General features: G+C 43.0%; 1 long non-coding RNA gene across 7 annotated transcripts in view; it reads right to left on the bottom strand.

Annotated features, from left to right (window-relative positions):
* LOC140639739 (uncharacterized) overlaps nt 1–26,694 on the bottom strand; it is a 218,997-nt gene that overhangs the window by 145,486 nt on the left and 46,817 nt on the right. For 3 of the 7 annotated variants that reach the window (XR_012036347.1, XR_012036349.1, XR_012036352.1), the window contains 2 exons: nt 25,061–25,237; nt 4,414–4,899 (listed from right to left, as the gene is read on the bottom strand). This is a non-coding gene — a long non-coding RNA (uncharacterized lncRNA). Of the gene's footprint in view, nt 1–4,413; nt 4,900–7,864; nt 7,945–25,060; nt 25,238–26,694 lie in introns of those variants that run through there. The other 4 variants (XR_012036350.1, XR_012036346.1, XR_012036348.1 and 1 more) reach the window with 2 other exon arrangements.

Genomic DNA, 26,694 nt, shown 5'->3' with positions numbered 1-26,694 from the left:
TAAACAATGGAGAGAGTCACCAGCAAATGAATTAAACAAACAGCTAAACCCTGAATCCCAGACTTTAACATGCAGGTTTAATGCAATTCCAATCAAAATTCCAGTGAGATCATTTATAAATATAGACAAGATTATCCCAAAATTATATGGAAAGGCAAAGGAACTATAATAGCTAAAACAATTTTGAATACAAAGAAGAATGTAGGAGAAATCAGTCTACTTGATTTTAATTTATTATACAGTGACAGTGATCAAGACTATCTACTATGATGGAGAAACAGACATACCCGTCAATGGAATAGAATGGAGAACCCAGAAATAGAACCACGCAAATATGTCCAGTTTATTTCTGACCAAGGTACAAAAGCAAGTCCGTGCAAGAAAGATCCACCTTTTCAAAAAAACAGTGTTGGAACAACTGGACACCTACAGACCAAAAAGATGAACCTTGACCCAAACACATTAAACAAAAAGTAGCTCAAAATGTATTAACAACTTAAAAGAAAATATAAAACTCAAAACTTTTAAGGAAAAAAAAAATACAGGAGAAACTCTTTGGGATCTAGGACTAAGCAGAGTTCTTAAAGTCCATACCAAAAGTACAATCCATAAAGAAAAGCACCAATATAGTTGGATTTCATCAAAATTAAAATGATTGCCTTGTAAAAGACCCTTTAAAAAGATAAAGAGACAAGCTATAGATTGGGAGAAAATATGTGCAAACTGTGTATTTTACGAAGGACTAGTGTCTACAATAGATAAACAAACCCAACAAGAAAACAATCCAGTTAGACAGCAGGTATAGACATGAGCATTCATGTTACTGAAGAACATATGGATGGCAAATAAGCACAGGCACGGATATTTTACATCATGAGCCATTAGGGAAATGCAAATTAAAACCCCAGTAAGATATCATTACACATCTGTCAGAATGGCTAAAACAAAAAGTTGTGACAACACCAAATGGTGACAAGACTGTAGAGAAACTGGATCACTCAGATTTTGCTGGTGAGAATGTAAAATGTGACAGCCCCTCTGGAGAACAGTTTGGCAGTTTCTTAAAACGAACACAAAACTACCATACAGCCCCCAAATCGCACTCTCGGGCTTTGAGCCCAGAGTGAAGAAAACTTATATTCACACAAAGTCCTGTACAAGAATGTTTTTAGCTACTTTATTTGTAATAGCCTAAAACTACGTATAGCCCAGACATCCTTCCTTTAGTGGATTGTTGTACAGATTCTGGAATATCCATCTCATGCAATACCACTCAGCAATAAAAGGAATGTCACAGTAATAAATAAATAAATAAATGCAACAGTTTGGAGTGCATCTTCAGAGAATTATGCTGAGTCAAAAAAGCCAATCCCAAAGGTTACATACGTACGATTTCATTCATAGAGCATTCCTGAAAAAAGTATAGAAAGAGAGAATAGGTAAATGATGGCCAGGGGCTAAAAAAAGGGTAGGGGAAGTGGGAGAAAGGAAGAAAGGCTTTCCATAAAAGGGCAATGCAAGGATCCTGTGGTCACGAAAACCTTCCCTACCTTGACTGTATCAATGTCCATATGTCGGTTGTCACATTGTATCACAGTTGTACAACTACTGTGGGTTAGTCACCATCCGGAGGAAATGAATAAAAGGTATATAGGACTTCTCTGCATTATTTCTTGCAACTGTATGTGACTCTACAATGATCTCAAAATGATAGATTCAGTTTTATATATATAACATATATATATATATAATATATATATATATTTTTTTTTTTACATACACACATACAAACCATGGCCTTAAGTTCAGTTACAGAAATAAGAACCACAGCATCTATGTATATTTTTTCCTTACAGGTTATATACATGTATGTATGTACAGATTATTCAGCCATTGTCTAGAATTTCCAAACTTATACTTCTCTCTGCTTTGTGCTTCCAGGACTGGAACTCTACAAACCACATTTCTACTTTTTTAGCTTCTTCCCTCTTAAGCCACCAAAAGGCAGAGACCAAGCACTGGAGAATGAAGATACTTGATCCTCCCCATATGCTTCCTGTGGGCTTCCTCCCGTGTCATGTCCCTCCAAGAATCATACAAGGACACCTCTTCCTTCCCTGGAGGAGAAGTCCTTCTAGCAGTTGGATCTAATTTACCTTTTTCCAACACGTGCAGAACCAGTTGCATAAAACAGGTGTCAGCAAACTTTTGCTGATAAGTTTTGTCCAATAGTGAATATCTGAGACTTTGCTGGCCACACAGTCTCTGTAGCCACTATTCAACTCTGCCATTATTATGTGACACCAACCACACACAATACATAAATGAATGAGTGTGGCAAGGGTCACTTGACTTATGGACACTGAAATTTGAATATCATATTACTTTCACGTGTCGCAAAATATTATAACCATTCTGTGTTGAATGGTGCACCCCAAGAGACAGGCAGAGAAGTCCTAACACCCTGCACCTGTGAATGTGACCTTACTAGGAAATAAGGTCTTTGCAGATGTAATCAAAGTAAGGTGAGGTCACTAGGTTGGGCTTTAATCTAACAGTACTGTCATTCTTACCAAAAGAGGAAAACATCTTGTAAAGATGTGGATGCATAGATAGAACAGCATGTGAAGACATCGGAGTTATGTAACTGCCAGACAAGGAGCCCCAGGTGTTGCCAGCCACCGCCCAGAGTCTAGAATAAGAGAGGAAGCATCCTACCCGGACTCTCAGAGGGAGCATGGTCCTGCTCACAATTTGATTTCGAATTTTGAGGCTCCAGAGCTGTGCAAGGGTACATGTCTATGGTTTTAAGCCACACAGTTTGTGACACTTTATTATGGTGGCTTTAGGAAAACAATATAATTATTCTTTTTATTTATTTTTTCAGCCATTGAAAAATGTATGAACCATTCTTAACTCACTGGCCATACAAAAAGCAGACTGTGGGCTGGATTTGGCCTATGAGCCATAGTTTGCAGACTGTCATAGAGTCTCGCCCACCCCAAGATATCCGCGTCAGCCAAGCAGTGCCCTCTAGGTAGAACTTTCAGCTCCAAGCTACTAAATTTTAGTTAACTCCAATCTCGTTCCCTTCTCTTCCACTCTTCTGGGAAGGCAGCTGGTTTCTGTAATTGCTTCCATAGTACTTGCTGTTTGTTCTCTTTCCCCTCTTCAGTTACCTAGTTAATACTTTTTTTTTTTTTTAAGATTTTATTTATTTATTTGAGAGAGAGACAAAGAGCACAAGCAGGTTGGAGGGGCAGAGGGAAAGGGAGAAGCAGATCCCCTGCTGAGCAGGAAGCCTGATGTGGGGCTACACCCCAGGATCCTGAGATCCAGACCTGAGCTAAAGGCAGATGCTTAACCAACTGTGCCACCCAGGTGCCCCTCTCTCTTTTTTTTTTTATTCCAACCTTAATGCCATTAATTACATAAATAACACATTGTTGAGGTTGTGTTGTTTAAAACAACCTCAGGGGATGCCTGAGTGGCTTAGTCTGTTAAGTGTCTGCCTTCAGCTCAGGTCATAATCACAGGGTCCTAGGATTGAGCCCTGCATTGGGCTCCCCACTCAATGGGGAGTCTGCTTCTCCCTCCTCCTCTCCCCCTGCTCGTGCTCTCTCTCACTCTCTCTCAAATAAATAAAAAAATTAAAAAACCTCAGAGAATAAACTTAAAATAATTTATGTGCTCATTAATAAAGGAATTGATGGCATAATTATGGAAGCATGCCACTCTTTTTTCCATTTTAATGAGGTACATTTAAAAAGTGCCAGAAAAATTTTTTCTAGGTATATTATTAAGTTACAATAATAACATATATATGTTATTATTATATATTATATAATATATTGTAGTAATATAATATGTAATATAATGTATTATATACCAAATACAATTATATATAAATTAAATATAATTATATGTAAATTATAATAAGACTAATAAAGGAAATCACAAAAAGGCAGGCAGAAAATGATCATGAATTTTAAAAATCTACAAATACGTGTATAAAAATAAAACTTATACAAACATTGTTAAATGGATAGAGAAAAGGCCCAGAAAGATCCACCTAAAGTATTGAAGTCGTAACCTGAAAAGGAATATTAAAAAGAGGGTGCACATAAGAGAATTTGTGCTTGAATTTTATAATCATAATCCTCATTTTTAGAACAATGCCTGATAGAACAAAGATACTCACTAGTCGATGAATGAATTAACAATTAATCATTGAACCGATGGATTCTATAACTCTAAAAGAAAAAAATTAAATATGTGAAAATACAAATAAGTAAAAACAAACAGAAACCACCTAAAATCTGCCACTCAAAGAACTGTTGTTTACATCTTGGTATGTACTTATATACCAACATATTTATTTTTCTTTTTAGTATATAAAAATAACATACAGCATTTTTATTTTTTTTATTTTAAGATTTTATTTATTTATTCATGATAGTTACACAGAGAGAGACAGAGAGGCAGAGACACAGGCAGAGGGAGAAGTAGGCTCCATGAAGGGAGCCCGACGTGGGATTCGATCCCGGGTCTCCAGGATCGCGCACCGGGCCAAAGGCAGGCGCCAAACCGCTGCGCCACCCAGGGATCCCATACACACAGCATTTTTAAAACTTTTTTTCAATCAAAATTACCCAGGCACCTTTCCATACCACTAAATATATACCTAAATAATTTCTAATGGACACATTCTATTCTAGCATTCGAAATTTTTATAATAAAATTACTTAATTTAATTTCTTAATTTAAATGCCGGTAATGTTCATTCATTCATTCAATAAATAGTTACTGAGAATCTATGATAGTTCTGGCAGGCAGGAAGTCAGGCAGGTGCAGGGGATACGGTAGTGGGAAAAACAGTCACCCGTCCTCAGGGCAAGTCTATGGAGGGAGAAAGAAACATCATACGAATAAATACAAGGATAAGTACATAGTCTTAAACTATAAGCTATTCTGAAGAAAAAGATGCTGTGCATACAAACAGAATGGGAGAATTCAACTGAGATCAAAGAATCCAGTAATTCCCCTTCAGGAGTATGCAATTTAAGCTAAGCTTGCAGGATGGGTCAAAATTAACCCGGCAAAGAGAGCAGAGAGCACTGCAGGCTATGAGGAAGGAATCAGGGACGTGTATTCCAGAGCTGAAGGAACCTCGTAATTAGGGGAGGGAGGGGGGCACTAGGTTAGGCTTTGGGGTAGAACTCGATTTGTTTGAAGTGCAAAGGGGAGCCCCTCTTTTGAGAGTTTGCTTTTTGGTTTTAGGGTTTTGTTTTACTACCCCTCCTCCCACTGATATGCCTAAATCAAGATTTTCTCTCAAGTTCATTGGCCTTTGAGAGCAGAATGGATTGGAGGAGTGAGAGTGAAAGTAGATGGATAAAAAACAATGAAATGAAGGTCCCCAGACCTGGAATCTGATATGTCAAAGGAGCAGAAACAGCAGTCAGTGCAGAATGATTTGGCAAAGCAAGGTGGCAGGCAAAGGAAGAGGAAAGTGTCTTGTAACATCGCAGTGCACACAAAGTTTCACATGTACTTTCAGGGTCTCTGTGGAACCCCCAGGTTAAAAACCACAGTGCAGGCCAGGTCACCCTCCCCAGCAACAGCAGGGAGTGTAGGGGGTTCTTCAACCATTTACCATTGCTTCTGTAGCCAGCTTTTGTTCTCACTGCTTTCTCTTGTCCTCCCTCCCATCCCTTCAGAAGACACAGAGATCTCAGGAGCCATGGGAAACAGAGCCCTTCAGTATTACAACTAATCCGCATTCTCTGTGCACTGCATCCTCATAAAAAAGCTGAGGGCCAGGGACAAGATATTCTAGACCTTAGAACAGTTTACATGATTATTAGATCATATTCATACATTTGTATTCTGAGCCCAGAAGGAGTGCTGGAAGCCAAAAGAAGCCAATGTAGTGCTGTTTCCTGGCACGAGTCATCCAGAACAAACTGTTACACACTGGCTAGCGATGCATGCCTCCCCACACCTCTCTGGTTGGCTTTCCCTGTCTGGCCCTTTACTGTGGCACCTCTCTAGAACTAAAAATAGCTTAGCAAACATGGCAACTATAATTGAGCCTGCTTCCCTCACTCTCCAGGAGATGGGAGCCTGATATTAAGCCAAAAGTATTAACTTCTGAACAGAGAGATGTTTTTGTTGCTCACATTTGGATGGATTCCTCACCAGTCTTTCAAATCAAAGACAAAAATGTTGTCATTTCTCTGACCCTGGTACGGTATTATTCCATACATGTTTACTGCATTCTATAAATATCAGAAAAGATGACATGTCCCTTGCCTTGAGGAACAAGGGAAATACCAATGCAGTTTCCAGCAACCTACAGAATTGGATGTCTGTAACTTTGTGCTGTGAAGTTTAAAGGGAAGCGTTCTACAGCAAATCCAAAAGTCTCTTCTTTACTGAAATGTCCATGCAGCCTCTCTGGCTGCTCCAAGACTTCAGCTCCTCTGAGCTCATCCAGCATTCATACCCTCCTCATCTTATTAGCTATCTGGAACCATGATATGTGAGAGGCCTTGCTTTTGCAAGATCCTGGAAGGTAGGGTCTATATCTTATGCTAATCTGGGTTCCCCATAAATCTGATGCAATGCTTGGTAAATCATAAAAGTTCCTCAGAGTGTGGGAGAGCAAGGCAGATAGAAGGGTAGAGTCTTAAAAAAAAAAAAAAGAAAAGAAAAAGAAAAAGAAAAAAAGAGGGCTTCCAGAAAGACAAAATATTCTAGACCTTAGAATAGTTTACATGATCATCCTGGTAAATTTGTACTCTGAGGCCAAAAACTGAAATGTGGTGTAATCATTAATGTTTATCAGGAACCACTTGGCCAAACTCTGGTTCTACATTTGTCTGGATGAGAGATAACGAAGCCTCCAAACCTAAGGAGGGGACAGCACCTGGGAAGCCACTTAAATTGTTCGTCCCGCCACTCCCTGGCCTGGGAGGTTAGCCCGAATGTGTCGTTAAGGGATACAGACACCCCCAGGAGCCCTGGGTCCCACAGAGGGCCTGGCCCTCCCTCAGAAGCTGACATAGAAAACCAAAGTAGCTCTGTGTTGTTCACACCACGTAACTTCACTAAGCTCATCTTAACTCGTCAGCTCACCATAACTCAGATAAGTCAGTTTCTCCTCCCAGGAGCAGGCCCAGCTCCAGACAGCTGTGTTCATGGTGGTGTAGTGCCCACAGTCAAACAGATAAGAACCCCATGAGCTCAGCCCGCCACTGGCCATGCCTGGAAGGGCACCAGAGGAGCCACAATTTAAGAAGCTACATTGGAGTGAGATGTGAAGGGACGCCTGGGTGGCTCAGTGGTTGAGCATCTGCCTTCGGCTCAGGTCAAGATCCCAGGATCCTGGGGTCGAGTCCTACATCCAGCTTCCCACAGGGAGCCTGCTTCTCTCCCTCTACCTATGTCTCTGCCTCTCTCTGTGTGTCTCTCATGAAGAAATACACAAAATCTTTAATAATAATAATAATAATAATAAAGTGAGATGTGAAAATGTGAGACACTCAGCAGCCTCATTCTGAGGAATCATGAAAGAACTAAGGGTATTTAGCCAAGACAGGAGAAGGCATGGTAGCCGTCTTGTATGATTTGAAGAAAGAAGTTATATGAATGAAATCCACCCTTCCAAAGCCAACCAGATGGCAGAATTAGAAGCAGTGAGTAAAGCTCCTATAAGGCAGATGTCTTAGTCTGAGTTCCTTACAAAACAGACTTTAAGGCAAAGCTTAGGTATTGCTGATTTAGAGGTGCCATCTCAGAGGGGAAAAACAAGCAAAGGAAAAGACATGTGAGGGAGAGCAAATACAAGGCAGTACGTTACCAAGCCACACACAGCTTCCCCCAAAACACAGCTGGTCACACAGGACGTTTCTGGTGAGCTGCCAGGAGAAGGGCCCTGTACTGTGGAGCGTAGTGAAGGAGGAAGAGTTAGCAATGTATCTTCTAGATCCTTCCTGTCTCTTATCTCTCCCCATGTGGTGTAAAAACCCCTGCACTTCTTAGTTATCATCCTCTGCCTCTTCGAGGGACACTGAGAGAGTCAGAGTCCCCATGGGTGCAGTGGGATCTGACCTGGGCACTGCAGCCCCTGCAGCTTTGACATAAGAAGCATGACGAAAGCTGTGCCACAGCCCGGGTCTCACCCAGCGGGGGTCAGAGATGGCTGGAGGGTAAGGAGACCAGGTCATGGCAGTGGCAGCAGCGGCCGAGCCTTTACAACTGCAGGAACAGCAGTAAGCAGAGGGAGCAGCCCAGGGCTGGGGACAGGCAAGGCTCAGCAGATACAGGTTGGTCCACAGACCACACCAATGCAGCAGGTTTTACTAACAGGTTATTTTCTGACACCCACAACCATCTAATAATGGAAAAGCCCAGTGCTTCTGAAACATGAAGCGGATACGATTACCTACAGATCTTGTCAAATGATTCTGATTCAGCAAGTCTGGGGTGAGGCCTCAGATCCAGCATTTTTTTTTTAAGGTGTATTTATTTATTTGAGAGAGAGAGCGTGCACATGCAAGCAGGGGGAGGGGTAGAGGGAGAGAATCTTCAAGCAGACTCCCCGCTTAGCAAGAGCCCAACATAGGTCTCGATGTCACGACCTGAGCCAAAAGCAAGAGTCAGGTGCTCAACTGACTGAGCCACCCAAGTGCCCCTCCAGCAGTTCTCTTTATCTTTTTCTTTTTTAAAGATTTTATTTATTTTTTCATGAGAGACACGGAGAGAGAGGCAGAGACACAGGAAGAGGGAGAAGCAGGCTCCCTGAGGGGAGCCCAATGGAAGACTCGATCCCAGGACCCTGGGATCAGGCCCTGAGCCAAAGGCAGATGCTCAATCACGGAGCCATCCAGGTGCTCCTCCAACATTTCTAACTAACTCATAGGTGATGATGCCCTGCTGCTGCTCCCTCGACTGCACTTTGAATATTAAGTGGATGATCTGTTCACAAAGTAGTGTTTCACATCCCTAGGTAAGTTTTAGGAGACCCTATATTGATTGATCTTCTGTCGCAAATCAGGGATTTTGCAGAAAGTTCTGTCTGGGGAGGGGGGGGGGCGGAGATGGAACTAAATGACCACCCTAGAACCTTCCAAATATAAGTAATGACTTATCTTCCAAAACCTGATAAAAACTAAACCGATGATGAAGGATAAAAGAGTTAACAAAGATGTGCCTAGCTTTGACCTTACTCCCTGCTCACTTTTTAATGACTCCTCATCAGACAGACCCAGAGCACGATGAGCCCAGACCTGACTGAAGTTCAGAGCTTTGCCTAATGACAACTGAACCGAAACAGCTGTAATTCAGTCAGTAGTTAATATGACTGAGGCTTTTCTCATCACCTTCTTTCCAACATCCATCCTCAGACACAAGAAACTCCAGGAGTAAATGCAGAGAAGTTAAAAGGCATAGACAGGACATCTAGAATCATTACAGACTCTCTCCTCCAGAGACGCATGGAAACGGAGTTAAATTTCAGGTAGAAGCAATCATTTCACTTCATTCCCTGATGAATAAAAACAGAAGCAGGGCAGCCCTGGTGGCTCAGTGGTTTATTTTTTTTTTTTTAAAGATTTTATTTATTTATTCATGATAGTTACACAGAGAGAGACAGAGAGGCAGAGACACAGGCAGAGGGAGAAGCAGGCTCCATGCACCGGGAGCCCGACGTGGGATTCTTTCCCGGGTCTCCAGGATCGCGCCCCGGGCCAAAGGCAGGCGCCAAACCGCTGCGCCACCCAGGGATCCCTGGCTCAGTGGTTTAGCGCCGCCTTCAGTCCAGGGTGTGATCCTGGGGGCCCAGGATGGAGTCCCACATGGGGTTCCCTGAATGGGGCCTGCTTCTTCCTCTGCCTGTGTCTCTCATGAATAAATAAATAAATTCTTTAAAAGAAAAAAGAAAAAAAAAAACAGAAACAAAATCTCCTCGTTCCTGAAACTTAAGGAATGGGAGTTTCTAGACAGCTGGTTTTTCTAGGGAGACAAAAATCAACTCTTCAGAATTACCTATTTTTTTTATTCTAACGATTCATAGCCACTTAGAACTGCTCCGCACGTTTGAATTACAGATCGTTACTTCTCTTTACTTTTCGATTAATTTCTCAAATTCTTACACTGCCCACTACCAGGATGCAGGCCGTCAGGCTCTGAGAGCTTGCGCTCTGCTCCATCGGCAGAGACCACGGAGTCACATCAGATTAGAAGCGCCATTACCCCTCTCTGCCACATGGTGGCACTGTCGAAGACGGGTTCCACCCAGCGAGCAAGTCCAGGGCTGCAAAGAGCTTTTCCTGGTCTAGACCCCATAAAGATTTCCATGGTTCCCTGAGAAAGGACCTCTCCATCGCCCCGTGCTAGGCTCAGCCACACAGTTGCAGCTCTTTGCTCCTTGCTCTCTCTCCTCACATCCACCCACTTCCCGGAGCGCTGGCGGGCGCCCAGGGATGCTGTTAGGGACGGGTTCCAGCATCCACCACCTCGCAGATTCAGAATCCTTTCCTTTCCTTTCCTCCCCAAAGAGGGATGTACAGTTAGCATTTAAGTTCTCACAAGACAAAAGGTCTTATTACACCCCCTCTCTCTTGCACAATCTGCACTAACCTTTCTTAGGAAATCTAAGCCTCCTGCTATTCACTTCCCTGACTTCTTAGACAAGATATACCGTATTCATGTCTCAAGGCCACCATTATGAACGTCATGGTTTGGTTTTTCTTGGGTTAGTGTTGTTTGTCTTTTAGGTAAGTGTACAAGTGCGTTTCAGAGTAGGAAAATTAGAGGGGGAGCCTGGGAGGCTCAGTCGATTTAGGCATCTGCCTTTGGCTCAGGTCATGATCTCAGGGGTCCTGGGATCGAGCTTTCCATCCAGCTCTCTGCTCAACGGAAGTTTGCTCCTCCCTCTCACTCTCCCTCTGTGCTCTCTCTCAAATAAATACATGGAATATTTAAAAACTAGAATAGGAAAATTAAAGGTTTAGAGAGCTTCATTTGACTTATATCACAGAGCTAGTATCTGGGAGAAACTTACTTCAAATATGTCTCTGTCCCAAAGCAATGTTCTTTCTCACCACGTCGCCTCCCTGCCTCCCTGCCCAGGGCTCTCTGACACTGGTCGTCATGCTTCTCCAACCTTACTCTCTTAATTTTTCTTGACATACATATTTTTATGCTCCAGCCCTGTTTACTACATTTTCTCCAGAAGTGAGCTATACTTCCCCATCTCCATGCCTTCTTTGCAGCATCTAGAATAGTATCTTATACTTAGTAAGCATTTAGTAAATACATGTGGAATGGAATTTCACTGCCAAAAGCATCCCAAAATTTTTAGTAAAATTCTCCCTCCAACCTAAGCTTGGTCCCATTTCGTGTCAATTCCCAGGAAGTTTCGCTACAAAAATGGAAATACAAAACAGGAAGTAAAGGATGATACCGAGGGCATTTTTTATAGGTTGCACAAGTTCCAAAAGGTCTGAGGACTAGGGAACTTCTGCTGACACACACATTCAGGGAGCTCACAGCATAAGAGAAAGGCATCCATCCCTGCAACTGAGAAGAACAAATGAGCAACCGGGGAAGGTGAGAATAGGGATATCATTGCATAGAGCTGGTCACACTCTCTTCCCTTGGGTACCATGATGCCATGCTCAATTTGCTCTCCTGATATCTCACTGATCCCAGTCCCCCAGACTCAATCTCCTAGTGCTGGAGCCCAAGGACTTAGTCTCACATCTTCTATTATTCTCTTTATACATCTTCTCCATTGGAAGGTGATTTTGCCACCTGAGCAATTCACAATCCACCGGAACTGACTAATGAGAGGCATAGACGGGGGATGGCCAATGTCGTTCCGCCATCATCACATATTTCCAGCTTCTGACATTGGCAATGACTTGCAGACTGTGAGTGACAAACAGTGGTGAGTGGATAGAACCAGAACTTTGCATTTAGGTGCCTCCCGGGACATGTGATAATTTGCAAGACTGGTAGATAAAATCAAGTACATGTTTGCTCGAGAGGCATAAAAAACCTCCCTGAACCAATGTCTCTCTTTATGCTTTTCTTGATGGTAATCAGAAAACTGTGCAAATAGCCTGAGACCTCATAAGGCAAGTCACTGACTGCTTACACTGTTTTGTCCTTTGGGGCCCTTTTGAAGATGGAAGAGAATAAAAAATGCAACAGCCCTCAATGCTCATTTATTGCACCACTGCTAATTTGAGCCCTGCCACTCAAAACACATAGAATGCTGATTGCTGTGTATTCTTCTACTGTGGAAGAAGTAGCTCTCTGGAAAAAAGCCTGGCAAGTTCTCCCTAAGATACATAAATCCTGGTGTGTATGCACGTATGAGTGTGCATGTATGTGTGTGTGTGTGTGTGTGTGTGAGGGTATTTGTGCCAGTATGAGTGTGTGGGAATGTGTGTATACATGATATCTATAAAGTTCTCTCCATGCCCAGTTCATCCCCTGACACTTTGATGGCATTCAAATGCATTCTTCAGGAGCAGCTACTAAACCAACTAGCCTTCTACACAACGTACTCAAAAAGCTTCCAATACATGGGTTGGTGAGGACCCTTCTCAACTTTTTAGGTCTGTGCCTGAATTTTCTTGCCATTGTGAGATTTTTAACAATGCTATTGAATAGAAGACAAAGATTAAAGAAAGAAATTTACATATGGAAACATATTAAAGTCATTTTAGAAACTATCTTTAAAACCTGAATCCCATCAAGAAAGTCTTTTTTCTTTAAATCTTCATAGGAAAGTATGAGTCTCACAGAGCATAAACTTTTCCTCTTAGAATGCAACTTCGGTTACTTCAGGACCTCTACTGTCTGGAAAAATTGCTCTATCATGTTCTGGATCTGAAGGACCTAAAGGAGCCAGGTTTAGAGTGAAGGAATCTAAACCACATTATCATGGCCAATGGCTCCATAAACATTTTTAATTACACACCCCACGAATAAAACATATTTGAGCACTCATCCATATTTATGTATATTTATTTTGGTTAATTATGTATATATTTACTATGATAAGACTATCATATTTACTATATAAGAAAATGGAGATATGAATTAGTCTCCAAAATAATCAGAGAATGAATTAAAATAAGCATCGTTGTTTTTTAAATTATTTTATTTATTAGTGACACAAAAAACCTTTCTGACCCTCCTAGAAATCTAATAGTAGTATTGCTAGTGACAGCCATGACTGAGCACATTTCATTGTGAACTTTTGGGTTGTATTCCTGTGTATTCCTTTTAAGCTCAGTTTGTTGTCTTTCTAGTCTTAATGCCTTCACACTGTCATTAACTCATACCTTAAGGCATAATACATAATGATGGAGGCCCACAGCTAATGAAGACTGGATGTGAATCTGTATGAGTCTGCTCCAGCTGCCATAATAAAGTACCACAGACTGGGTGCCTTCAACCACAGGCATTTATTTTCTCACAGTTTTGGAGGCTAGAAGTCCAAGATCAATGTGGGTGTTGGAAAGGTCAATTCCTCCTCAGGGCTGTGAGGGAAGAATCTGTTCTAGATCTCTCTTCTTGGCTGGTAAATGGCCATCTTCTCCCCGAGTCTTCACGTCGCCTTCCCCCTATACATATTTCTATGTCCAAATTTCCTCTTTTTATAAGCACACCAGTCATATTGAATAGGGCCCACCCCCAGTGACCTCATTTTAACTTAATTACCTCTGTAAAGATCCTATCTCCAAATAAGGTTACATTCTGAGGTATTAGGAGTTAGGATTTCAACATATGAACTGGGACATAGAAAGATGCTGAGGGACACAACTCAGCCCATATCAGAATCTGTATTTCAAATAGTTTTGTTCACAATTTTGAAGTTATGGGTCAGCTTCATGTCAGAAGGGAACAGCTCTGTCATTGGCCTTGAATTATTACCTAATTCTACCTTTATTACAAGGTTTCACAACATAAATCTTTTAAGATCCTTGTTCCCTTAATCAAGCTCACAGAAACTGCAAAACATCACAAGATTCTGGGGAAAAAAAAAAAAAAACTAATGAAGGGTACCCATGCTATGTGACCTCACGCCACCCTCACCGTCCAACATCCAGACCAGTTAAAGTCACTATTAATTTCTTTATTGCCTAGAGCAGAACTCCCATTGATTCTTTTTACTATGTTAAATAAATCCCTGGGTCCTTAATATCTTCTCTGCTGTGCCAATGCATTGTCCTCTAGGTACAATCACTCTCCAGGGGGAGACCTCTGAACTAGGCCACACTTTGGAGGAACAACCCACACATTTTCAAACTCAGACTGACAAAGTTATTGGTAAGAGGGGCCTGTAGGTACAAAGTAGGCTGAAAATCATGTTTCAGTCAGAAGGGACCACAGGATTTATGACTCTTACTTGTTTTTCTCATCGTCTCAGATATACAGGTACTCCAGGTCCCTGGCAGTGGACTGAGAGTAACACAGCAGCACCGCGCCAGCTCTGTGCATGATGCTGTTCCATCCACACGGTGAGAAACAGTTGTTGAAAATGTCATGCAGAAGATATCAACACTGCCTGAGTCACGGTCTGATTGAATTTGTAGAATGATTGTAGAATTTGTAGTAGGAACTGTGTCCACCACGAAAGTCACGAGGCAATAGTGACAAGAGTTGGGCATGAAAGATGCCAAATATTCTGTCCAATTCAATGATGCAAACAGACAGGTGAACAAACTTGGTGCTGCAGGCATCGACCTCAGTGGAGGGAAGGGCAATGGTGCCTGATTCCTGCAGAGCTGCAGGAGTGAAAATCTATTGTTTATGGAGAATGTGGCTGAGGATTTCTAGCAGCGGGGGCCTGAGTGCGCCATCAAAAGAGCTACAAGGTAGAGGCCAAATAATATATTCAGAGGAAATCCACGGCCTGCCAAAGGGAAGGGAGCCCTCTCCAGGAGAGCAAGAGGAAACGCTGTGTCAAGGTGCCCCTGGAGTTCTCAGAGCTGGTTATGCAGCCCGAATGCAAAAACAGCAGGAAAGGCCAATTAAATGGAGATTGTGTTTGATGTTTTTCATCCTCAAAGTACATTCTAAACTAGCACAAGGTAATTACTTTCTACCATTCTGGGTAGCAAGGAAATAGCATGGGTGGGCATTCCAACGGTATCTAATCAGGATACAACAAAAGCAGAACAAGGCTGGAACGTGGGTTCTCTGGGACTAAGTGATGCTGACCTCATCTGGGCCCCACCTCACTGACCTAATTCCCAAGCACACCATGCTGCCTTGTGTTTTTATGATTTTTATTGATAGTCAAAGCATAAGCTTATGTCTCTGCTCTGCAAAACTTGAAACATCTCTCAAGGCACTTCGATTGCTGCCTCTCTTGCATAGCACATATTTCCATGACTATACACATCTTAGTACAGCAGGATTTTTTTTTAATGGCAGCCTCCCTCACTAGACTATGAATTCATTAAGATCAGGAACCATGTCTAATTTTTGTATTTCCAGCACCAGCGCAGACCTTGAAACTTCCTAGGAACTCTAGAAGTGTTTGGGGGACGTAATGCATACCAACCTGGTCTGCTGTTGAAAATGCTTCCAAGTAAAATGTTGTTATACACATGGCCTGTGTATAACACCCCTCACAATAAGCCTGTGGATTCATTACCAATGTTCTCATTTTAAAGATAATAAACGTGTTCTCAAAGGAGATAAGTGGCTTGCCTGAGGTGACAGCACTTTTAACAATAGAAGTAGGACCTCCACCCAGAGTTTCTGATGCAGTTCCCATCCAACAATACAACTTAGTACTGGCCTTAGGTGTAGGCCTAAAATGTCCAGAGCAGGCCCAAATGGTGTTAGGACTCATTCTGAGAGAAATCATGGGTGGGGAAATGAAATCTCATTGAGACTTCTGACTCGCAGAATGGGCATTGCGTTAGTCAGCTGATGACTGCCACTTTCACCTTGAGTTTACTCCAGAAACTGTAAAAAGAATAGGCATGAGCCCCAGCCTGCCCAAAGATCATTCCTACACAGTGGCCTAAAGATTCTGGACAGATCTCCAGGGGTGAGGGTCTTGAGAGACTTCAAGGAGAGAGACTTTGGAGACAGATGGACTGAGATGAGATCCTGGCTCCTCTCTCACTGCCTGTGTGGTGCTGGGCAAACTCCTGAACCCATTAGATCCCAGGGCCCCACCTGTGAAGCCAGGTTGATGCCCTACCTCATAGAGTTTTTTGTGAGAATGAAATGAGGTAAAACTTAGGTGGGAATGCGACCAGTGTTTCTTCACTTGGAACCTTAGGACCTCTGAAGCTCTTCAGATCTTTCCCAAATCCAAAATGCCTATCAGAATGTAATTCTGTGTTTTCATCTTGATGGAAATCTAAAGATAAATATTAATGCAAACATAGCCCATGTCATCCAGATGAATATGAGTTTCCAAAAAAAAAAAAGGCTCTGTGCTTGCATTTGCCAAGGACACAGGGTGTTACCACATATTGTGCAAGACTTTTGTAGCAACTTGAAAAGAGTGATGGGAGACTGAGTCACTACATGGCGCAGGAGTGTTGGAAAGCAAAGCATCCAAGCACCTCAGCTGTGGCAGTCAAGTGCTCTGTTTATGTTGCCAATACAGAAACAATAAGCATTCTTTTACTAAAGGATACTTTCTTCCTCAGTGTGGAGAATATACATTCTCAACTGGCCAACATGCTAGCAGTTTAACATGACTTTATTGTCAAAATAGCAAAATAATAATAACGGAAATTACTACAATTTAAATAATGTCTGGCAATGATTAAACAGAAAGTAGTCATAAGTAAAACAGTTATGCCAACATATTTTGATATTAATCCACCCAGCTTTGGCAATTTGAGTTCAACCAATATCTGCTCTTCAAGGTTATTAATTTGAAATTATCAGGCATACTTTTGTCTATATTTAATTTGTAAGGTTTTTTTTTTCTTTTTTTGGTTTTCATGATTGTATAACACACATGTTTGTATATGTGGTTTTATATTCTTACCTCCCTAAGGATTTATATAATAAAAAGTGTTAAGAAGTATTGCTGGAAATCTGCAAGAATGCATTTCCTTTCAAAGGAATCTGTATATGCCCTGATTATTCAAGTCAGACATTGAACCAGACAGCTCTTCCAGGTCTAAAATCTTCTGATCAGAAAGCTAATGACTGCAGGGTGCAGGTGGGCGGGAGAGGAACCGTGGGGGACCTCAGATCATTATAAGACTTTTCTTTATAATTACTATATGACTTTTCTCTCTACTTTCCTACAAGGAGAAAGAAAAGAAGCAGAGACATTCTTGATGATCAAAAATGGAATGCTATCATGCAAATTCAAAGCTATAAAGGGAAGCCTCTCACACTTGGCATGGCTGTATCTCATCACTCCAGAACCAGTAAATAGGGAAAGAGCTAGTAGTTACTGCTTAGTCAAATAAGAACAGTTTTGTCTGTGGAGCATTCATCACAAAACTCCTCTTACTATTTGTGAACGACAGAGTCCACACATCTGAGCATCTTAACGTAGCAACTTTGTTGCAGGAAACCAGCCAAAAAGTGCTTCTAGGTGACCCGTATCAGCTCCTGTTTTCTCTAAGCCTAAACAATCACAAAGGCATTTATTTTAAAAGTTCCAGGGACGATGGGGAGGAAGTGATTTTTTAAACGTGTAGTTTTATTCTGAGGTTGGCATCCTTTGCCTCTGTCAGTGAGCAGCATGTCTTGCTTGCATTGAAACTCCCTGCTTTGGTGATTGTACAACTCCAGAGGGGCCAGAGGTGACAATCATTGTGGGGCAGGGTCTCCACTTCTATAACCATATGCTGTGTTAAAATGTCATCTATTCATGTAACAATGGGTTTCCAAATTGTGGGGTCAGACACAAAATGCCATCAGTGGACACTTAGACACCTAAAGGTATAAGTCACCTGGACGTTCACAGTACCTTGGGCTAGCCGAGTGTCCTGCTGGCACTGATGAAGGCTAGCTGGAAGGCAGGCAGGCAGGGACAAATCCCCCGCCCCCCACCCCACCATAAGAGGAAACCACCCTTAAAAGGATTTTACACCACTTGGAAGGAGCCCTCCGCCCTTTCCCACGTGATAGGTAGATGACAAAAACCTGATTGGGTGGCAGGCTCAGGGAGAGTTAATCTAACTAAAACAGCCCTCCAACAAGCCCATGTAAACCCCTAGCTCCAAACACCAAATTGGCAACCCTCTCAGGTCCCCTCCCTCTTTGGGAGCTTGGTACTATTGCTTAGTAACCTTTGCTCTGCTGCCCACCACTCTTCATCTGGTCTACCTCTTCATTCTTTGAAGTGGGCGTGGCCAAGAACCTCAGGCACTGAAGGGGAAGGAAATCCTGTAACAGTACATTACTGCGCACGCTCTCTTCCTCCCTTAGGTTATAGCATGAAAGGATCTTCTCAGGGAGTGAGGTAACATGGACCAGATACTTTTGGCATCTAAGCCCCAAACAGTAAATACACAGGATGCCCACAGATGCTTGGTGGGAGAGCTTGGCCCAGGAACCACCCCAGTGACTCACAACAGCAATCTGTGTCTCTTTCTCAAACACTTGAACTCAAGGTTTAGAATGAGAGTCAGTTGGATTGATTTATCTAGGAGCACGAAGACACACAAAGGTGATAATGTGATGGTGTTTAGTGTTTGAGCAGTTATAAATCAATAGGGTAGGTACAATTAGTGTCCCCACTTTTCAGACAAGAAAATTGAGGCCAAGAGAAGTTAGATGAAGCACCCAAGGTCACACAGATAATGAGCCAGAATGCTAACTCCAGCAGCCTTATTCCAGTTAAGCCACTTGGCTGCAGGCAGAGGCAGAGAGAATCACTGAATCACGATAACAGTAAGGCACTAGAGGAAGAAACCACAAACTCCTGCAGCTGGGCAAACACTGAGTCCGCATAGGCAGTCACTCCAGATCCTGAATCACACACCATGCTCCAGCCTACATCCCAGGTCCTGAAATGCCTAGTGGTGCCACAGCAGCTGTTGGGCACCTTTTCCTGGGTTCCTAGGAAACCTGCTCTCTTATTTCCGCAAATATCCTTGTGATAAGCCCTTCATTGCTTTGGATATAACCTGGGGACCTCGCCTCTCCAAAGCCTAACACCAAAGTAAATGCGAAACTATTACCTAGTGGTGGTTCTCAAACTATAGTTACATCAGAGCCACCTGGAGGGCTTTTTAAGCCACATTGCTGGACTCTACCCTCTGAGTTACTGATTGCAGGACTGGGATTGGACCCAAGAATTAGCATGTCTAAAAATTCCGTGGTGATGCAGATACTGCAGATCTAGGGACCACACCTTGAGAACCGCTGATCTAGAGCCTCGCTCCCCAAAAATGTGGAGAGCAGCAGAAGCTGCTAGAAAGGAGACTCTCAGCAACCACACAGCCCTACCGCATCAGAATCTGCATTCTAACAAGAACCCAGGTGCTTTCTGTGCTCAGTGAAATTAGACAAGCATTGCTGGAGTTCCCAACGGGCCACATGTCCTCAGAAGTACCCTGCAGCTTTCAAGACACCCTGATACCCAGTCCACACCCAGAGATGCTGATTTCAGTACCTGGCCCCTTCCCCAGAGATGCTAATTTAACAGGTTGCGCTTGGGCCACCCCCCCTCTGGGATTCTAATGAGCAGCCAAGGTTATGAACCATTGATCCAGAGGTGCTGACTTTGGCCAACCCATGGGCATTTTCTCTTGCCCACAACTCATTTACAAAGTATGTACTTCTAGAAGGAAAAAGAGCTCTCGCTATGATAGTTATTAAACTGACAGAAGAGGAGAAAAAGTGGAAATACCTTAACGTCTTAAAATCTGCATCGTGGTTAAGACAGTTACAAACCTCAGATTATTGAGGACTGACGAATAAAATGAGACCAACAAAATAAAATCATTTCTAACCCCAGCAAATGCTACTGCAGCACTGGCCTGGTAATCCAGGAAGAGGAAAACATACTCTTCCCAGACAGTATGTGTTCTCAAGAGGAAGTACTTCATTACTGTCACTTTTCCCTTTAAAGTATTTTTTTTCTCCTCTACCATTTTTGGTTTACTTTGATTTGGTGAGATGTGCGACTTTTGATAAATTATTCCAATTCTCTGGACCTCAAGGTTTTCAACTGAAAGTTGAGACTGGTCCTTAACTTACAGCGTGTGAACACTGAGTTGGGTTCCATATAACATGCCCAGCGCCCGCCTGGCCATACACTGAAAGCACAAAAAATAGTCTACCTGGAAAACTCCCCAATTAGGACTTCAATGATTAGGTAGCTAATGTTCTATAATACCCTCCTGAGCACCTGCTAATCTCCCTTTAAGGAGAGTGGGTCCAGCTTTCGACGGGAAGCCGCAGATACTGCAGCCAGCAAGGTTAGGGGCTGGTTGGCAGGTGCTGGGAAGCCAAGCACTGAAACCGTGAATCTGAAAGGTTTCCTGCAGCTTCCATAGCTTGTAAGGATGGGCAACAGGCAGTTATCTAAATCTTGCTCTAGTCAGAGAATTCAGGATGTGAACCCACTCAGAAAGGGTGGGGTGCAGCATTTCAAGGATTGCTTTATCACTGGGAGAGAGGAGTGGGTGGTGAGAAGGCGAATACTTGTACAAAATCTCTTGAGGGATCATTTGGAATAGGAAATACAGAGGGGAGAGGGCTTGCAGCTCTTCCAGCTGGCCCCCTCCCAGCTTCTCCCTTAGATTCTTTCCGAGCTCTTGGATAGGTGGTATTTAAGAAGGCGTCTCTTCTAAGAGAAGTTTTGTAATGCCTCCGAGGCATTTTCCAACTTGGAGTCCATATACTTTGTATACTGATGAGATACTGCGGGGATCCCTGGGTGGCGCAGCGGTTTGGCGCCTGCCTTTGGCCCCGGGCGCGATCCTGGAGATCCGGAACGAATCCCACGTCGGGCTCCCGGTGCATGGAGCCTGCTTCTCCCTTTGCCTGTGTCTCTGCCTCTCTCTCTCTCTCTCTCTCTCTCTCTCTCTCTCTCTCTGACTATCATGAATAAATAAATAAAATCTTTAAAAAAAAGAGAGAGAGAGAGATACTGCGGTAAGTAATTCGCTGTGTGCAACTAGTTAATTAAGAGACTGCAGAACCTTGGCCTCAGGCATTAAACAAGTCTAGCCGATACGTTGGAGATTGGCAAATGAGAGGATTGACAGGACACGAGGGGATAATATGTCACTCACTTAGGAATTTGTTTTTCCAAGGGGTAGGATGGACATAGACTGGAGGAAGTCAGATGGGTGGGCTGTTCTCGAGGCCTAATTATTGTCAGGAAAGCAGAGATTTCCAACTCTTAGGTTTCATTCTGTTTTCTCTTCCTATCACCCCAATACCCAGTTCACTGGCATCAAGGAGGGCATCAGATGGAGAGAGAAGCTTGGAAGTGCCACCTGGCAGGGTCACAACTAGCAAAGAGCTCGGGTGACTTTTCAAAAAGTCTCCCTTCCTCAGGCCAGGCACAGCTGTTATCCTTGCTCCCACGTCCAGCTGGGCAGCGGGATCCGAAATGGATTCCAGCCACACTTGCCCTCTGGGAATGAATGCACAGCCTGTGCAACCACAGGCAGCGCCCTGACCTACCACCCCCAGAGCAGATGAATGGAAGACTGGACTTGGAGGGGAAGGCCTCCTGGAGAAGGGACAGATCATCCCTCCCCAGCCTTGAAAGGAAGGAACATTCCCAAACACGAGGTTGTGTCTGCTAATTGCCCAAAGTGCAAGATGCACAGTGGCTTGAATGGGAAGAAGTTTCCTCACACCCAGAAATTCCCCACCAAGAGACACTTGTTTCTCTCCAAGCTAAGAATCACCTGCCGGTGGGGTGGGGGGTGGGGGATGAAAAGAGGAAATATTACCCGAATCTGGAAGAGTGTCATACATGCCCACGTGGAGACTGTGATGTGTGACCCCCATACCGCCGCCCCAGGCCTATGCACTCCCCCAGCCCCTCCGCTCCCTAGCTTTCAATTCCTATGTAACAAGAAAACAGTGGAAGAATATATAAATGTGAAGAGGATCAAAGCAGAAAAAATGTCTGGAAATTATAGCGAGCCCTCCGTGTCAAACACCGGAGCGGGTCAGTGGTGTCTCTGACCCAGCAGCTTCTGCCACTCCGTGCCATGCTTTCTTCAGAGCGTGTTCCACTGCCTGCCTGCAGAAGAATCACTCGGGGCACAGGTCAAGAATATCTCGCCGCCCTCCTCAATCAGAATTATTGGGAGCCCAGCTGGAAATCTGCAGTTTTTAACAAGATCCCCAGGTGACTTTTCTGTATTCTAAAGTTTGTGAAAGACTAATCTGCTGGACGGTCGCTTATATGGTGAGTATTTATTCATCTAATTTGTCTGCTCATGATTTATTTCACATTTAGGGAGTGGAGAGTGAGTCCCTGATGTCATTTACACGGAGATCTACGAGCCTAATGTAGCATAATACATGGTTCTAGTTGGCTGTGAGCGTAGAACAGCAGCCTAGCTTCGGATGGCTGTAAACGACCATCGGAACCTCTAAGGCATCCAGCAGCCAGTTCTGATGCTGCCCAAGGCAGCCGTATCTCAAGCACATGCCTTATCATCTTATGTGTAGCCACAGCCATTTCGTTTCCAACTCCTGAGATGGTGCTGAGAAGGCGCTGTTGTTGCAAAGAAGAGGGAGTTGAAGGGGGAACAAATGAGTTGGCAGTCCGCTTTCTGGCTACTTTCAGACCTCCTTCTGGTGCTCAGAGGGGCTGCATAAAGTCACAAGAGCCTTGGGTCACGCCAGGAAGAACACCTCACAGTAGAGGAGCCAGGGTGGGGGCGCCTGGGGGGCTCAGTCAGTTAAGCATCTGCTTCGGGTTGGGTCATGATCTCAGCAGAGAGCCTGCTTCTTCCTCTTCCTCTGCTGCCTTGTGCTCTCTCCCTCTTTCTCTCTCTCAAATAAATAAATGAATAAAAATTTTTAAGAAATAAAAAAAAAGTATCCAGGATGTACTAGCTTCCTATTGCTGCTGTAGTAAATTACTACAAACTTGATTTTCTCCCTCTCTTCCTTTTAACCCCTACTTTTTTTTTGAAGATAAAGGAAATCAACCGTACGTACAATTGGGAGAAAATTAACCTCCTTGTCATTATTTTCTGAGTTTAATTTCATATATATACTACTTGCCAGTGACAACTCCTCAGGGGCATTGCCTTTTATGCATCTTTGAGAAACCTCCCAAAAGTTTTGCACGCATTTTAGCACCTACTATAAAGAATCTTACAGTGTCATGAACCCACCAAGCATTAAAATGTAAATTGAGGAGAAGAGAAAGTATTTAAAAAATAGCTTCGGGGAGAAACAGGAGGTCATTCTAAGGTTCAGAGTCAAGGGAACTGCTGGAGAATAGGTAATAATGCCACCAGGAGCTGGGGCTGGAGTATACTGGTAGGTAAGAGAAATTAAATGCCTTCTCTGCCAGCTGCAGTTCTGCCTGGAGCGGTTTTTTTGGCTTCCCTAAGTGGAGCAGATTTTAGCATGTGTCTGTATTTCTGTGGTAGGTGCTGGTACAGAATCACTCATGACCTCAAGTCGCTGTCCTCTGCCTCCAGCTCAGAAAAATAATTGCCTACCACTGACTGTTCCTCACTTTTATTTTATGAAGTTATTTTAAATTGGAACAGTAATAACTGTTCCATAGATTGTCCCAAAATTCAAACCACGAAGAAAAGTGTGACAAGTGAGCATCACCTCATCCACCCTGTCCTGTTCCACCTTCTCTCCTCTACCCACTATGTGGTGTGTATCCTTCCTGGCCTTTCTCCACGCACAAGTGCATATCCTTTTTTGTTGTTCTCATTAGTTTGCTTTTGCCCTCCTTATATCCTGGATACCCTGCCCTGTAAGCATATACAGTTCAACCACATTTTTAAATGGCTTCATCATACTCCTTAGGAACAGATGCACTGTAATTTAACTTTTAATGGGTGGATATTTACTTGGTTTCAGGTTTTAATTTTTTTTCTAAGATTTTATTTATTTGAGAGAGAGAGAGAGAACGATTGGTGGAGAGGGGCAGAAGGAGAGAGAGAAAAGAGAAGCGGGCTCCCTGCTCAGCAGGGAGCCCGATGTGGGGCTCCATCCCAGGATCCTGGGATCAGGAGCTGAGCTAAAGGCAGATGCTTAACTGACTGAGCTACCCAGGCACCTCTATTTTTAATTTTTAAACAGTTCTGGAATAAATGCCATTGTACACATATCCTTGCATATTTACATGGTTATTTCTATAAGGTGAAATTTCTGGGTAAATTTTAATAGGTGCTGCCAGCTTCCATGCCTAATAACAGCAAACTGGAGTCCCATTTTGTCTATACTTCCGAAGACACTGGATATTAAAACATTGATAATCTATCTCTGTCTGATGGCATGAAAATAGTATCTAAAGGTGCTTTTGATTTGCTTTTTACCTGATCAGTTACAAAACTGAGCATCGTCTCATATTTTACCATAACATTTCCTTTATAGGCTATTAGGATCCTGAGGATTCTTTGGAAAATGGCTATGGGCACCAACAGTCAGCACAAGGTTGTCTGGAATTAATCTGGAAAGTAGTAAGCTAAGCTTATGGGAAGGTGAGGCAGTCACCTTCCGATTCCTGTTTAGGCCGCATCCTATCTACCATCAGGCTTCCTCCTCTCTCCATGAACTGACAAAGAGGCTTATGGAGAACACATCGGTCATTCTTATCCTGCAAGCCGTCAAGTTTGGGTAATATCTAAAAACTTCTCTAATACTCACCTTCTGGAAGTAATATGGGCAGTAACCTCAGAAAATCCCCAAAATGGCAGGAAAGAAAGAATATGGATTTTAGAGTCAGTCAGAACTATATCCTCCACTTAATAATTCATGATCTTGGATCAAATCATTAAACCTTTCTGTGAAGAGTGCTCCCAGGCTTGCTGAGAAAATTAAATCGAGTATATGGAATATTAAATGCTCAGTGAATGTGAGAATTCCTTACCTGTGCTCATTTCTTCTGTGTGGGCCTCTTGAATGCCTGGTGTCTCTCTTCCCCCGGGGCACCAAAGTCAGCTGGCAGCCTTGCCCTCTGCTTCAGCCATGGACTGGGGTTTTCTTCTTACTCTCTATCTGGCCACTTGATTATTCTGAAGGCTGGGTTTTGTCCTGGCTCTTCTTCCTAATATTTCAAGACATTTTCTTAAAGAACACTGCTCTTCCTCATTGTCCTATCATCTCATCCCCAGAGTTTAAAAGCTTCATCCCCTTCCTCTGGATTTCAAAGCCTGCTTGACCCTAGACCAGAATTGCCTCTCCCAAGCTTGGATTTGGATTTGTCCTATTATGTACCCTCTCCCCCTCATAATTCAGTCCCCATTTATATGTCTGTGTCCCCACTCTCCAACCTCAGCTCTTGCTCCCACTGTACCAGACTGTTCCTTTGCTTGAGCAGTAAGACACCACAAGGGAGTTGAACAGACCCCTAGGAGCCCATGCTGATGGCTTATCCAGGTTCTAGGAAATGACGCTAGAAGAGAAGGAAGTAAAGTTGTCCCAAGAGATGGGCATATCTCTCCTTCCTACTTCTCTTTCTCACCAACCGGCTTTTATGCAGCAAGAAGCTCTGCCTTCTCTGGAACTAGAACAATTGATCAATCTATAGGGATAAATCTCTGACAAAGCTAAGTGGATAACATAGCACACAATATCCCATTCTGGAAGCAATGCAGAGGAGTGGAAAACATAACAACAACAACAACAAAAAAACATAACTAACACTTCACAGGTTTGAGATCAAGTAAAAACTTAAAGAACTAATCAAAGCTTTCATTTTTTACAATTGCATCTGGTTTTGCTTTTTTTTTTATCAAGTTATATCTAGGTATTTTCGTGAATCATGAACGTCTAATTGCCCAAACAGCAGAGAGATGATGTTGAACATTCTGCTTTTATTTGCAAATCTTCTGTGGGGATTTGCTACTTAGTTTTATTATTTAGACCATCAGTATGTGTATGTATTAAATAATTGTATTAATAAGGAATGAAAATTTTTATATATTTTACACAGTTGCTGCCTGTACTAGTAAAGATATTAGTTCAGCTTGTGAAAAGAGGCCATGTCACAATGGCTGAAGATAAGATAGAAAGTTCTTTCTCTTTTTAAAAAAAAATTTCATTTATTTATTTGAGAGAGACAGAGCACGAGCAGGGGGCAGGTGGAAGGGGGCAAGGGGCAGAGAGAGAGGGAGAAGCAAACTCTTCGCTGAGCAGAGAGACCAACATGGGGCTCAATCCCAGGATTCTGGGGTCATGACCTGAGCCAAAGCAGATGCTTAACCAACTGAGGCACCCAGATGCTCCAGAAGGGTCTTTCTCTTGTTAAAGTTCCATCTGATAGGTTCAGCAGGGAGAAGCTCTATCCACATGATCATCTAGGGACCAAGGCTCCTTTGATCTTATTGTTTTGTTATTAGATTGTTGTTCTTGTCCTCACGGTCAAAACCAGCTCACCCACTACTGCATCCATACATTAGCCTTTGGAGAGGAAAAAAGAGGACATGGAGGACAAACAGCTTTCTTTTAGGAAGATGATCTGGAACTGGCATACATCATTTTTGCTCACATGCCTTTGGCCAG

This window comes from Canis lupus, chromosome 9 (assembly GCF_048164855.1).
Source record: "Canis lupus baileyi chromosome 9, mCanLup2.hap1, whole genome shotgun sequence".
In the NCBI taxonomy this organism is placed as follows: domain Eukaryota; kingdom Metazoa; phylum Chordata; class Mammalia; order Carnivora; family Canidae; genus Canis; species Canis lupus.
Note: the sequence above shows the minus strand (reverse complement) of the source record. Positions and strands in the feature narration are given on the sequence as shown.